The sequence below is a fragment of the Panthera onca genome, chromosome B1 (assembly GCF_046562875.1).
Source record: "Panthera onca isolate mPanOnc1 chromosome B1, mPanOnc1 haplotype 2, whole genome shotgun sequence".
Lineage (NCBI taxonomy): Eukaryota > Metazoa > Chordata > Mammalia > Carnivora > Felidae > Panthera > Panthera onca.
The window spans coordinates 44,823,711-44,837,575 of NC_138342.1; the positions used below are offsets into that span (position 1 = coordinate 44,823,711).

Consider the following 13,865-nt stretch of genomic DNA (forward strand, 5'->3'; position numbering starts at 1 on the left):
GGTGATAGGAGGGCACTTGTCATGAGCATTGGGTGTCATAGGTAGGTGATGAATCACTTAAATTCTACTCCGGAAACCAACATTAACTATATGTTAACTAACTAGAATTTAAACAGAAACTTGAAACAAAAGAATACTGAGGGAAAAAACAGCATCTGTCAAAAGTGGTGCCATGATAGCTTCTGATTTCTGAGGCCATGAGACACAAAGTCCAACTGGCAAGTTCTATCATGAGCATAAATTCTCTAGAACTCTTTCAATATTTGAAGGCTGTATAATTTGGGTAACTTGCCCTGTAAAATTAAAAGACCGTAGACCTACATTTGGCTTATGTAAATATGAATTTTTATAGATTATGTTTTCAGGTAGTTGGCGAGACTAAATATGTCTAGAAAAAGACCTCAGTTATATGTCCAGCACAAATTTTTGGCTGAGAACTCCTAGTGCTCTTGGATCAAATTGGATTTTTTTTTTTTTTTTATTCCAGTTTAGTTAACAGTGTTAGTTTCAGGTGCACATTATGGTGATCCTCAAATCAGAAGAAACTTGCTGAGTCCTTTGTAAAATTCTTCATTATGTTTATTTGGAATTAAGCAGGCATCATTTGGAATATGCAAACATTGAACAACTGAGTGAAACCTATATTCACAAAAATACACAACTATATTTCATGCTGGTAATTAAAAAGTTTAGAAAAAACCAGTCGATAAAGCAACATGCAGATTTATTCTTCAAAGCTATGCACATACATTACAATCAATAGTCCTGTTTTTGGCATTGGGACATCTCAATATCAAGTACCTGATTAGGGTTACGTGTCATCTTTTGTCACAGAGGATTTTTTTTTTTGCTTTGTTTCCAATTTCCTGATTTATAATGATACTAAATTATTTTTAGCATCTTTGCATGTATAGTGAAGGAAAAGATCACTAGAAAATGCTTTCCCGGTTCCACTTAAAGTTAAAGCAAAAAGTATGGAGAAGGACGCCTGGGTGGCTCAGTTAGTTAAGCATCAAAATTTGGCTCAGGTCATGATCTCATTGTTCATGAGTTGGAGCCCCACATCTGGCTCTCGCTGTCAGCACAGAGCCTGCTTCAGATTCCACTTTGGCTCCTCTGTCCCCCTTCTCTCTGCTCCTCTTCTGCTCGTTCTCTCTCTCTCTCTCTTTCAAAATAAATAAACTAAAAAAAAAAAAAAAAAGTATGGAGAAAAAGTCTGTGTTCCCAGTTACGACACAAGACGAAAAGTTAACATAGTTTCCTTAAAATATCAAATTCAAGATTTAATTTCATTATGGCTGGGGACAATAACTAAAATCAATGTCACTCTGTTCTGATGTACAGAGGCTCAGCAAAGCAATTTTGAACCTTTCTATTTCGTGTGGCATCTTTCAACTTGCCTGACTTTCAGGAGTCCCAGTGCTCTCTCTCACTGTTGGGCCTCTGCGGCGGGGGCGGGGGCGGGGGCGGCGGTGGGGGTAGTGGTAAACTCCCTCTGGAATCCAGGTGGCTCGCATTAGTCTCCAGCTCACCCAGTTAACCAGGGGCCAGCTTTGCCCGCGGCGGGGTGGTGACTGATGGTCCCGGGCTCTCACCCCACGCGAGCCTCCCTGTGAGCCCCCCACAGCAACCTCAGACCCCCACGCGTTCAGCCGTCCCTCGAGCCATCCCCTGCAGTGCTGGGAAGGCGTTCACCAATCCCAAACCCTTCCCTTGGCCGGCTCCCGCTGTCTGGGCACCTCCAGGGACGGGAGCTGTCCCGCGCGCGCCTTCCCCTGCGGGCGCGAGAACTCGGGTGCCGGATGCCCGGCGGCGGCCGGCGGTCCAGGGCGAAACCGGGCGGGGCGGCGGCGCGGGTCCGAGCGCCCGAGGCGCCGGCGGAGCACGTGACCACGCCGCGCGGGGCCGGGCGCGCAGTGCCGCGCGGTGGCGGCGGCGGGGAGAGCAATGGAGGCCGCGGCCGCCTGAGGGGCGGGTGCGCTGCTGGTGCTGCTGCGGAGGCTGCCCGTGCTGCGGGGCAGCCGCTGGCTGGGTCGCGTCCGCCGCCCGCGCGGGACCGCCGGTCGCCGTCCAATCGCTCTGCCAGCCACGGAGCCAGGCGGGGACTCAGGTGAGCGCCCTGTCGGCCCGCGGCCAGAGCCAGACAATGGGGGCAGCGGGCGGGCTTCTCCCCCTGCACTCGCGACCCCCCGGGCTGCACCCCCGCGACGCCCCGGGATTCCCGACCTTGCCCTTGCCCTGGGGGCGTGGGCTCGGCGTGGCCGGCGGGTGGAATTTGGGGCGGTGTCCCCGCGTGTACGATGCGGACCCTCCCCGAGGAACCGGCGCAGGGTGTGCGCCGCTTTGGATCTCACGCGAGGGAACCTGCGGACGGGCTGCGCCCCGGGAACTTGCCGAGAGCGTGGGACCTTCTAATTCCCTCTCTCCTTCCCGCGCCGCGGCATCCTATCCCGGGGTCCCGGGGTCCCAGGGTCGGGTCCCAGCTGCGAAGGGAGCACAGCGAGACCTCGCCGTCTGCGATCTCGGACGCTGACCGTGCTCAGCCCTCTCCCCACGCCGGAGCTGCATTGCTTTGTTTAACCTCTGCCAAGCCATTTCGCACAAACTCTTGTTGCCCCAATTCTGATGAGCCACCAGTTTGATGGCTGAGGCAAGACAAAGGTTCTCCCTGTTTACCAAGGGCTGGAGCCGGGAGACTGCACAGTGCCAGTGGTGTAAAATGTGTTTTCCTTATCTTCTCCCAGGCGTTCTTGAGATGGTTTTCCTGGTCCTGTAACCGTCATTTCTTGCAGAGCTCTGTAGTGGTGAGATTGGACCTCCTAACCCTACGGATACGGTAGGTGGGGTATGGGTTTTATTCATGGTTATCAGTAAACAGAAAGGCAAACGTTTACATTTTATGTTTGTTGTTCTTAGAAAAGAGGCGTCGTAATATTGTCTGAATTCTGGATTTTCAGAGAGAATGTATATATAAAGACACATTGGCTCAGGTGGAGGGGGGTGGGGGGGGAACCTAGTAACTAGGACCATGTATTGTGAAATTTTAATATGGTTTTACGAATAATGGCCCAGAAACTGATCTGGTGTAGGTGAGGGAGTGTGAGTATGTTGGGGGTGGTGGTGATGAAGAGGGAGTGGTTAGAATACAAAGAATAAGGCAATTTTAGTAAATGGGTCTTAGTAAATACCGTGTAGCAAATTTCAGTTCATTAAGTTGTCAGTAAATTGGTGTTCACCTGTAAAAATTACCTATCCTAGTTGTTAAATTATGTATAAAATGGCTAACAATTATTTGGTATTGTATGTGACTTTGAAATCTGAATACAACAATTTTGAGTAATTTTAAAATGTCAACAAAGGAAACACACCTACACTATTGCTTCCTTTATTCTATGAGGAAACTGAATCCTGGTTCAATATATTCAACAGAAAATTGTAGAAGAAATTTCAAAGCCACAGTTTTTAAAGAAACATTTTGAAAAATGCATCTTCTGTAGGTGATATGTTTGCACTATAGATTACTTCAACTCTGAAATGTGAAGGAAAGAAAAATCATGCTACTAGATTGCCCCTTTCCCGTATTAAAATGTATTTTCTTCAAAAGCTTATTTTTATGGTCACTTCTGACATCGAGAAACTTTCACTCTAAAGACCGTACTTAGCACTGAATTTGGAGTCAGTAAATAGTAATACTGACTTGACATACTTAGGCAGTTGGTACAGGAAACAAAAGCTACCACATAATTCTTTCTAAATTATCAAGCACTTATAATAACTATAAGCTATTATTATTGCTAGATGAAGAAATTATATTTTACAAAAATTAATTGAAATTAATGTGAAATTCTCCAGTGCAAGGGACGGTTTATAGTCTTTGTTTGTAGTCCACATTTCGAATTTGGCATAGAGTAGGTGTTCAATAAATAGTTATGGAAAGAGGGGTGCCTGTGTGGCTTAGTTGGTTAAACAGCCAGCTCTTGGTTTCAGCTCAGGTCATGATCTCACAGTTCGTGGGTTCGAGCCGCAGGTTGGGCTCCACGCTGAAGATGCGGGACCTGCTTGGGATTCTCTCTCTCCCTCTCTCTGTGCCCATTCCCTGCTCGTGCTGTCTCTGTCTCTCAATAAATAAACTTAAATAGTTATGGAAAGAATGAATCAATGAAAAATAAAATACAAATGGATAAAATATGTATACAGATTGAATTAGTTCTTTTAGTTTAATGAACAGTTACTGAAGGCTTGCTATGTGTCAAAACTGTGCAGAATGTTTCCACATACAGTTTATAAAAGCCTGGTGACCTTCCTTTTTTGATCATATTTGATGTATGTTTCCATGAAGAATGAGGCCCCTTGGGTGGTATCAGTGATCATCTCAGATAACTGAGTAGCACAATAGAGTATTTCACTTGTTGTATGTACATATACTTTCTCACAGTGGCCTATGGGGAGGCAGGCCAGATATTATCATTCCCGTTTTGTAGGTGAGGAAATCCAGACACAGCGAGATTAAATGACTTGCCAACTCCTTGCCACTGAAGCAGCAATGCCAGGGACAGAAGCTGGATCTCATGCCTAGTGTTTTCACCTCTGAGTCACACTGCCTTTTTCAGGATATACTGTACTCCAGAAAATCACTATCAAATTAGGCTTCATGAAAAAATCTACTTTTTGAATAACTTTTATATTAGGAAAACCTGTTTTACAACCTAGTACTTACTGAAGGTTCTAGAGTCAGGTGACTAAATTTGAACCCTCGATTTACCAGTTAATAGCACTGCATCTTTGGCAAGTGACTTAATATCTCTAAGTCTCAGTTTCCTCATCTGTAGAATGGTGGAAGTAATAGTACCTACCTTATTGGGTTTTTGGAAGGATCGCATGAAATCATGTATGTGTTTAGCACAAGGTCTAGAACACACGAAGCATTCAGTGTCAACTAATTATTTTTATTTTCATTATTATAAAGCAGTGGATTTTAATGTTTTTTGTACAGTAAGAGGTGAATTTTATATTGCCATCTAGTATACAGACACATTACAAGTATGTTTAAAGGACCTCATGAATCAATGCTTAGACTTCTGATGTGCAATGCATTCTTATATTTTTATTCTATCTTATTTAAAGATGCTAGTTAAGAACCACTAAATGATTTCAGATTCCATTAATGGGCTAGGACCTGCAGTTTGAAAAGCACTAACATAATGGATGATCAGGTTAAATGAAAGAAAAATCTGCTAATGAATCTTTGTATTTTTCCTTTTAATAATTTACACCAGTTGGAATTTGAATATTAAATTACACTGAAAATAGATTCTTAAACATTTCTTAGTAATTGCATTTATTTATTGAGTATTTATTATGATTTAGGTACTGTGGTAAGCAGTCTATTTATATATGTTATCTAATTTAGTGCTCAGAGCAGCCTGTAATTTGGCCTTGTGTTTCCATTTGATAATTGAGATTAAGACTCAGAGAGGTTTTATTAACTTGCTCAAGGTCATAAGGTTAGTAGAGATGAAGCAAGAATTCACACTGAGTTCTGTTTGACCCCAAAGTTCTCTGCTGCCTTGCCCCTCACACTCTGTTCTGATATGTCACAATGATTTCTGTAGATACATCATTCCTTTTATGTAAATTTGAATGTCAGTATCGAGAATTTACCCCTTGTGGTACATCTTTTGTGGTTTCCTTTGAAAGGACCCACTTGAAGAAAATTTTCAACTTAGTCAAGTAAGAAAACATTGGATAGACTAGTAATTCATTTTGACTTTGCTCTTTGATGTAAATATTTTCGAATAGCTTCTCAGGTTTTTACGATAAAGTCAATTAATTGGTCAGTTTTATTGAGCACCCAAAGGTTTAATATGTCTTCAAAAGAGACATGAAATAGCTGTGTAACTATAAAAAGACTTCATTACGAATGAATGCCAGCTTTTGTTAAGGCACAGAATGAAGACTTAAGAGCTGCAAGAGTATTTTATAGTATATTGATTTGTCTCAAAATCACTGGGCAGTTAAAGTATTTATTTTGTAAAGTACTTGAAAGGAAGCACAACTAAATGCCCTATTAATTTTTTTTATTTTAGTCCTTTGCAAGTGCTTCTTAATTTTTAGCAGTATTTTATTTTATTTCTGGAAATTTCCTCTTTTAAAAATATTGTCAGAAAGAAAGAATGCCATAAGGGAATATGTTTTATAAGTAGTACTTAGAATTTACGAATAGATTATTTTAAATGACAATAGAAAAGCAGATTTCACTATTTCTTTCACATTTACATCTTACAGATTCAGACTCTTGTAGGGTCTGGTTTGCCTACTGCTGTTGACATGTAGGAGTGTCTTTTATAAATAAGATGACTACCAGGTACTTAAAGGTATATAAAATTATGTTCCTTTTGCATTTTAGTGTCTGTGTACATGGAGCTTTAAACTTTTAACTGTATGTTTAAATAGTTTATTTGTTGAATTGATGTTAGTCTATTCAGATCTGATAATTTTAAAATCAGAGTTTGTGTAGATCATGTTGATATATTAGACAAAGAAGAGCAGTTTCATGGTTTATTTATGTGGTTTGAAAATCCATACATTTCTGTTCCTCAGTCTTCATTTTCTGTTAAGATTAGATAAAGTGAATATATTATTTTATTTATTGTTCAGTATCAGATTTCATCCTTAGGTTAGCCCTCAAGAAATGGTTTTTCCCCTAATGAAATGTGTCCGTATTTAGTAAGCTTATGTCTTATGTTTAATTTATTAAGTTATTCCTATTGTCTAACACTTGACCCTTCAGTGAATTGGTATAGTTTCTGTGAGCATCCAGAAACATTCCAGCTATTGAATGGTTGTTGTAATTCGATACTAAACTTGGTTACCATTATATTTTGCACTGTTCTATGTTTTTTTTTTTTTTTTTTTTTTAAGTATAATTGACATACAATGTTGTTAGTTTTAGGTGTACAACATTTTGATAGTACTATTATTCTTGATGTGAAAATCCTTGGAGATAAGAAGAGCAAAATCAACTTAGATGTTTATTTATACTAGTAGCTTTGAGGCAGATACATATGCATATATTAGATTTACATATATGTGTGATTTCCACAGATGTATGAGAAGTACAGGATTATAGACTCTTAATCCATAAATTAAAAAAAATGCTGAAGTAACTTTGTGGAAATAAAACAAATGGAGAAAAATCCTTTAAGAGATGTTGAATGTCTTATAGAGACATGTTATCAGAAACATTTAAGAAGCGAAATAGCCCAACCATATGTCATAGCTTTTATATTGTAGTAAGTTTGCATGTGGAAAGGTGATTCCATTTGAAATGTGACAATATTTTCAGCCAATTTATAAATCTTCACCGGCTCTTCCAGATGTTTGTAGAATTTTTCAAAAGCCTACTATGAAGGTGAAGTGGAAATTTCGATAAACTTGCTTCTGAAATTGGTACTGTGTTAAATATTAAATGTTTAAGGAAAAGATACAGAAACAGCATCCCTGAAACACTTCAGGGAAATATTTAAATCAGAAGTAAGTACTGAGCTCGTCAGAGACAGGTTGTTAGAATTTAAGAGGAAGAAGCAGCTGCTAAGAGTTATTATTCTCAATAACAAGAAAGGAAGGACAATTTACTAAAAAGGTGTTGGGCTTTTACCAGGGAAGGTAAGAACAATCCACCCAGAAGTCCACTGGCCTCACCCCACTCACCTGGTGAGGGGTTGGCTGGCACTAAGAGGGAAAGGGGAGCAGGCAGGGAGGGGATGCAATAGAGAAATTTGGTTATTATTTAAATCTGAGATAAGCTGGATTCAATAAATAATCTGTGAAAATTCTTGTATATAGTTGTTAACCCATGGTTTCCTCACATAGGAGACATAGAAAGGAAAGGATATGCTCACTGATTTTGGGAGAGGAAACATCAGTACAACTGAACCCCCTTGATAAAGCCATGTGTGGTCTTAGGTGGGGGCCGCAGCTGATGTTCTCAGGGAAGCTCGTGACTGATCCAGCAGAGCTAGTAAGACACTGCTGCTGAACTCCAGACTACTTTAAAGGAAGCATGCAGGATTTTCTTCATTTTGCAAAGTTCTTCATAAATTTAGAGTGACTTTTTCTCTACCAGAGTATTGTGACAGACGCAGCAGTGGACTTTGTTGGCATTATTTATGATGCAGCTGCCCAGGCACGTTTGTGAGGGGTTAACTATTTTCTAGAGATAATGAGGTCAGGGTCACAGGTTCAGTTCCTGGGAAGGCCAGTTAGCTTTGCTTTGTTCTCTGATCTCATATTGTAGTCTTAACCCAGACTGGCCATCTGGCGAAGGCAGATCATTGATCACAAAGGGACTAATAAGCAAGGCAGTGTGAGAGGAGCAGCATGACTCTTTCTAGAACAGTGGATGTTGAGTAATTAGAGAAATAATTCCAAAAGCATGTGCAAATTGTGTTTCATAGCATTATCTTAATATGTGGAAGATAACATGGTTGTCAATTATTTTTCTTTTGTTGTTTCTGTTGAAGTCTCATTTTAACAGTTGTTTTTTCATAGTTAGGATTTTCTAGAAGTCTCATTCATTAAGCAGTTGTATGCTGTCCTGAATGTGCTTAATCTCTCTGTAGGTTTGTAGGATGGTGGCTATGGTAACGTGAACAGGTTAAGTCTGCAAGTAGTAGATCACAGCACCTACTCAGTTATTTACAGATCCAACTTCACTGAATTTAAAAACTTACAGTTTTTCTAAGTCTACTTTGATGTATACATCTCTTCTCCCCTTTGTTAAAATTACCTCCAGTATTGAGAGGAATTCAAAGATCATCTAGATTTGTGCTGTCTCATATGGTGCCACTGGTCCCATGTGGCTGTTGAGCCTTTGAAATGTGGCTTGTCCAAATTGAGATGTGGGGTAGGTTTCAAATACTTGGTATGAAAAATGAATGTAAAATACATCATTAATACTTTCAAAATGTTGATTATATGTTGAAGGAAAGTTTTAGCTATGTTAGATTGAATAAAACATTATTAAAATTAATTTTACCTGTTTCTTTTTGCTTTTTTAAATGTGCCTACTAGAAAATTAAAAAGTATATATCCAGTTCACATTTGTGGCTTGCATTCTACTGCTCAGCACTGTTCTAGACCAGCCCCTCATTTTACAGATGAGAAGGCTAAGGTTCAGAGGTTAAGTAACTGAGCTGAGTTCTTTCCGTTGTCTGTAATCTCTTCTTGCTAATAGGTTAGGTGCTCTGGAAGATGGAGCTCTTTGAACTGTTAGAGGACCATTTAGTGCTTGCAATTATCATTAAGTTGCAAGATCTGTTCTTGAGTCATTATATATTAGGTGTTAATGCCAATTTGTGTGTGATTGTATGCATGCGCATACATACATAGGAGGGAGAGTTTGTTTTGCTTATAATGTTGATTTTTAGACTCAGTTTTAGCTTCCTCTATAGGTCAGAGGCCTTATAGCTTTATTTACTTCTGAGAAAAACACATTAAGATATTAGACATTAACCATTGTAACTCAGATAAATAAGATGGTGCTCATTAAAAAGGCCTTTTAAAATGTACTTATTACAAAAATTTCAGATAGTGTTGAATAAACCTTGATGGGCAAAGCATCAAGATTTTCAGGCTGTATACTTTTTGGGAGGAAAAGAGCTAAAATGAAGAGAGAGTGCTTACTTAGCCTGTGTTTTGAAGAAATAGCTATGAGGTGTTAGTTTTTCTCTTCTAACCCTGAAAGCTCCTGATGTTCCAGTTGAGGAAGAAGTAGCCAGAGTTGGCTGGTACAAAGCCATGGCCCCAGAATGTGGGTTTCTTGTCAGTTTTGTGAATATATTCGTCTTTTTTTTTTTTTTTTCAACGAGTGCTGAAAACAGCACTCATTTATTATCTCAGAGTTCTGTAAGTTAGATGTCTGAGCAGGCTCAATTGGATTCGCTGCTTAGCGCCTCACAAAGCCAAAAATGATGATATTAGCCACTTTGGGCTCTTAGATGGAGAGTCTAGGGAATAATATACTTCCAAGCTCATTCACATTTCTGGTAGAATCTAGTTCTACTGGTTGTGGTACTGAGGTTCCTGTTTCTTTGTTGGCTGTCATTCAGGGCCTTTCTCAGCTTCTAGAGAGTCTTCATCATGTGCCTTCCCCACACCCACCCATCTTCAAGTCACCAATGGTGTGTTGAATCCTTATCATGCTTTGAATCTTCCTGCCTTCCTCTTTTTTTTAAATTTAATTTAATTTCTTTTAAAATTTACATCCAAATTAGCATATAGTGCAATAATGATTTCAGGAGTAGATTCCTTAGTGCCCCTTACCCATTTAGACCACCCCCGCTCCCACAACCCCTCCAATAACCCTCAGTTTGTTCTCCATATTTATGAGTCTCTTCTGTTTTGTCCCCCTCCCTGTTTTTATATTATTTTTGTTTCCCTTCCCTTATGTTCATCTGTTTTGTCTCTTAAAGTCCTCGTAGGGGTACAGTCATGATTTTTGTTCTTTCTCTGACTGACTAATTTCACTTAGCATAATACCCATCATTTCCATCCACGTAGTTGCAAATGGCAAGATTTCACTCTTTTTGATTGCCGAGTAATACTCCATTGTATGTATGTATGTGTGTATATGTGTATGTACATACACATATGTGTATGTACATACACATACACATTTTCATGTGTCGGTTGGTTATTTGAATGTCTTCTTTGGAGAAGTGTCTATTCCTGTCTTTTGCCCATTTCCTCACTGGATTATTTGTTTTTTGGGTGTTGAGTTTGATCAGTTCTTTGTAGATTTTTGATACTAACCCTTTATCTGATATGTCATTTGCAAATATCTTCTCCCATTCTGTCGGTTGCCTTTTAGTTTTGTTGATTGTTTCCTTTGCTGTGCAGAAGCTTTTTATTTTGATGAGGTCCCAGTAGTTCATTTTTGCTTTTGTTTCCCTTGCCTCCAGACACGTGTTGAGTAAGAAATTGCTGTGGGCATGATCAAAGAGATTTTTGCCTGCTTTCTCCTCAAGGATTTTGATGGCTTCCTGTCTTACATTGAGGTCTTTCATCCATTTTGAGTTTATTTTTGTGTATGGTATAAGAAAGTGGTCCAGGTTCATTCTTCTGCATGTCACTGTCCAGTTTTCCCAGCACCACTTGCTGAAGAGACTGTCTTTATTCCATTGGATATTCTTTCCTGCTTTGTCAAAGATTAGTTGGCTATACATTTGTGGGTCCATTTCTGGGTTCTCTATTCTGTTCCATTGATTTGAGTGTCTGTTCTTGTGCCAGTACCATACTGTCTTGATGATTACAGCTTTGTAGTATAGCTTGAAGTCTGGGATTGTGATGCCTCCTGCTTTGGTTTTCTTTTTCAAGATTGCTTTGGCTATTTGGGGTCTTTTCTGGTTCCATACAAATTTTAGGATTATTTGTTCTAGCTCTGTGAAGAATGCTGGTGTTATGTTGATAGGGATTGCGTTGAATACGTAGATTGCTTTGGGTAGTATTGGCATTTTAACAATATTTGTTCTTCCTACCCAGGAGCATGGAATCTTTTTCCATTTTTTTTGTGTCTTCTTCAATTTCTTTCATAAGCTTTCTATAGTTTTCAGTGTATAGATTTTTCACCTCTTTGGTTAGATTTATTCCTAGGTATTTTATGTTTTTTTTGTGCAACTGTAAATGGATTTGATTCCTTGATTTCTCTTTCTGTTGATTCATTGTTGATGTATAGGAATGCAACCAATTTCTGTGTGTTGATTTTATATCCTGCAACTTTGCTGAATTCATGAATCAATTCTAGCAGTTTTCTGGTGGAATCTTTTGGGTTTTCCATATGGAGTATCATGTCATCTGCGAAGAGTGAAAGTTTGACCTCCTCCTGGCCGATTTGGATGCCTTTTATTTCTTTGTGTTGTCTGATTGCAGAGGCTAAGACTTCCAATACTATGTTGAATAACAGTGGCAAGAGTGGACATCCCTGTCTTGTTCCTGACTTTAGCGGGAAACCTCTCAGTTTTTCCCCATTGAGGATGATATTAGCGTTGGGTCATTCATATATGACTTTTATGATCTCGAGGTATGCTCCTTTTATTCCTACTTTCTTGAGGGTTTTTATCAAGAAAGGATGCTGTATTTTGTCAAATGCTTTCTCTGCATCTATTGAGAGAATCATATGGTTCTTGTCCTTTTATTGATGTGATGAATCAAACATACTGGTCTTTAATTGGCAACGATAAAAAAGAAGAAAACCTCAGGACCAAATTTGTTGTCTTTTTATTTCTAGTTAAGATTTTTGTTTCTTGATCAGCATGGGCAGCTCAAATTAACATCCTAAAGATGTTCACTTTATGCACCTTCAGGTCTGGTCTTTCTTTTTGGCCCACACAGTTCTAAGTCACTATCAGTTTGTTATCAGTGACCTAATGACAACTAGTGAACAATGACTGTCAGGGAACCCCTGACATTTCAATTAATCTCATCATCCATACTAGCTAGTAGGGGTGGTGTGGAGGTTGAAAGAAGATACAGGTTTACTTCCAGAGTGTTGGCTTATAAAAATATTTCCCAATTACCATCTTTCTATGCATTTTGTCTGTTAAAAAAAAAAACCAGTTGATCCTAGATATAAAGAAACAAAACAAGATCGCAATCTGTTAATGGTTACCTTTGAGTAGGCCAAAATAAGTAACAGTGCCTTCTGGTATGAAGTTTAATGAAAAATTCATTGACCTTAAAAAATAAAACTGCCATTTATTTTACCAACAAAGGATGTGTTTATTTGGCAATAGCAGAGAATTGTAGTCTGGGACATGGAAGCTATGGCAGTACCATGGGCAAGACTGGAGAACAAAGCAGAGGACTGCTCTTTTATAGAGGAAAGGGAGGTGTTGGGAGGGACAATTATGAAGTAAAAGTCCACTGGAGTAAACTGGGAGTTGGAAGTATAGTGGCTTCTCATTGGCTGAATTGTGACTACCCGTCTGTGGCTGGGCTGTTGGGGAGGGGGAGGAGGAAACATTCCTTCCTCCAGCTGGGATGGTAAGGTAGTATCCACCTGCATGCAATGCGCCACTTCCCTTTGGGTCTGAAATTGACCTGAGTGCTGGGTATGAAAAGTACCCACCCCCCTCCGGTCCCTCTACTTCATTCTAAATGAAGTATCCTATCATTAATTTTTACAAGCACCATGACCACCCACATCCCATCCAGCCTGAGTCATTGGAAACCCAGTTTATCTTTAGTCAGCAGACATGCCTTGAATACACACCCTGGGCTGGGCACCATGGGTAAAGCATGAAAAGAACAAAGGTTGGGGGAGTGCAGATTACTTGAATGCAAAAGTATTAATAACTTTGTTGCAGAGTTAACTTAAGAAAAGAAGGTAGCATTTTTTACATTATTGCAGAACAATGTAATATAATTTGTGTTCTACATTTCACTAGCTGATTTCATGTGCTGTCATTTTTTAAAGTTTGTTTGTTTGTTTATTTATTTATTTATTGATAGAGTACAGCGCACATGTGTGCATGAGCAGGGGAGGGGCAGAAAGAAGAGGAGAGAATTCCAAGCAAGCTTTTGCACTGCCAGTGTGAGCCTGATACGGGGCTCGAACTCACAAACCATGAGATTATGACCTGAGCTAAAACCAAGAGTCAGACACCCAACTGACTGAGACACCCAGGCACTCCCATGTGCTGTCTTGTTTAATGTCACCTCCCTTTTTTAACCGTAGCTAACTTTTGTCCTTTGTCGTTGGGGCAGCCAGTTGGGATGCTGGGAGGGTGTTGTTACATTGGGAGTCATACTGAGCATAGAAGGGTAGCACACCTCCCCTGTATTCCTTCCTTTTCCCCTTGATCAGC

At 39.8% G+C, this 13,865-nt stretch overlaps 1 protein-coding gene across 8 annotated transcripts in view; it reads left to right on the plus strand.

The window, feature by feature from the left end:
- Positions 1–1,890: 1,890 nt before the first annotated feature.
- CRACD (capping protein inhibiting regulator of actin dynamics) overlaps positions 1,891–13,865 on the plus strand; it is a 274,714-nt gene continuing 262,739 nt past the window's right edge. For 7 of the 8 annotated variants that reach the window (XM_060655695.3, XM_060655693.3, XM_060655698.3 and 4 more), the window contains exons 1-2: positions 1,891–2,110; positions 2,745–2,836. The gene's annotated coding sequence lies outside the window, so the exon portion shown is untranslated. Of the gene's footprint in view, positions 2,111–2,744; positions 2,837–5,642; positions 5,731–13,865 lie in introns of those variants that run through there. The other variant, XM_060655701.3, reaches the window with a different exon arrangement.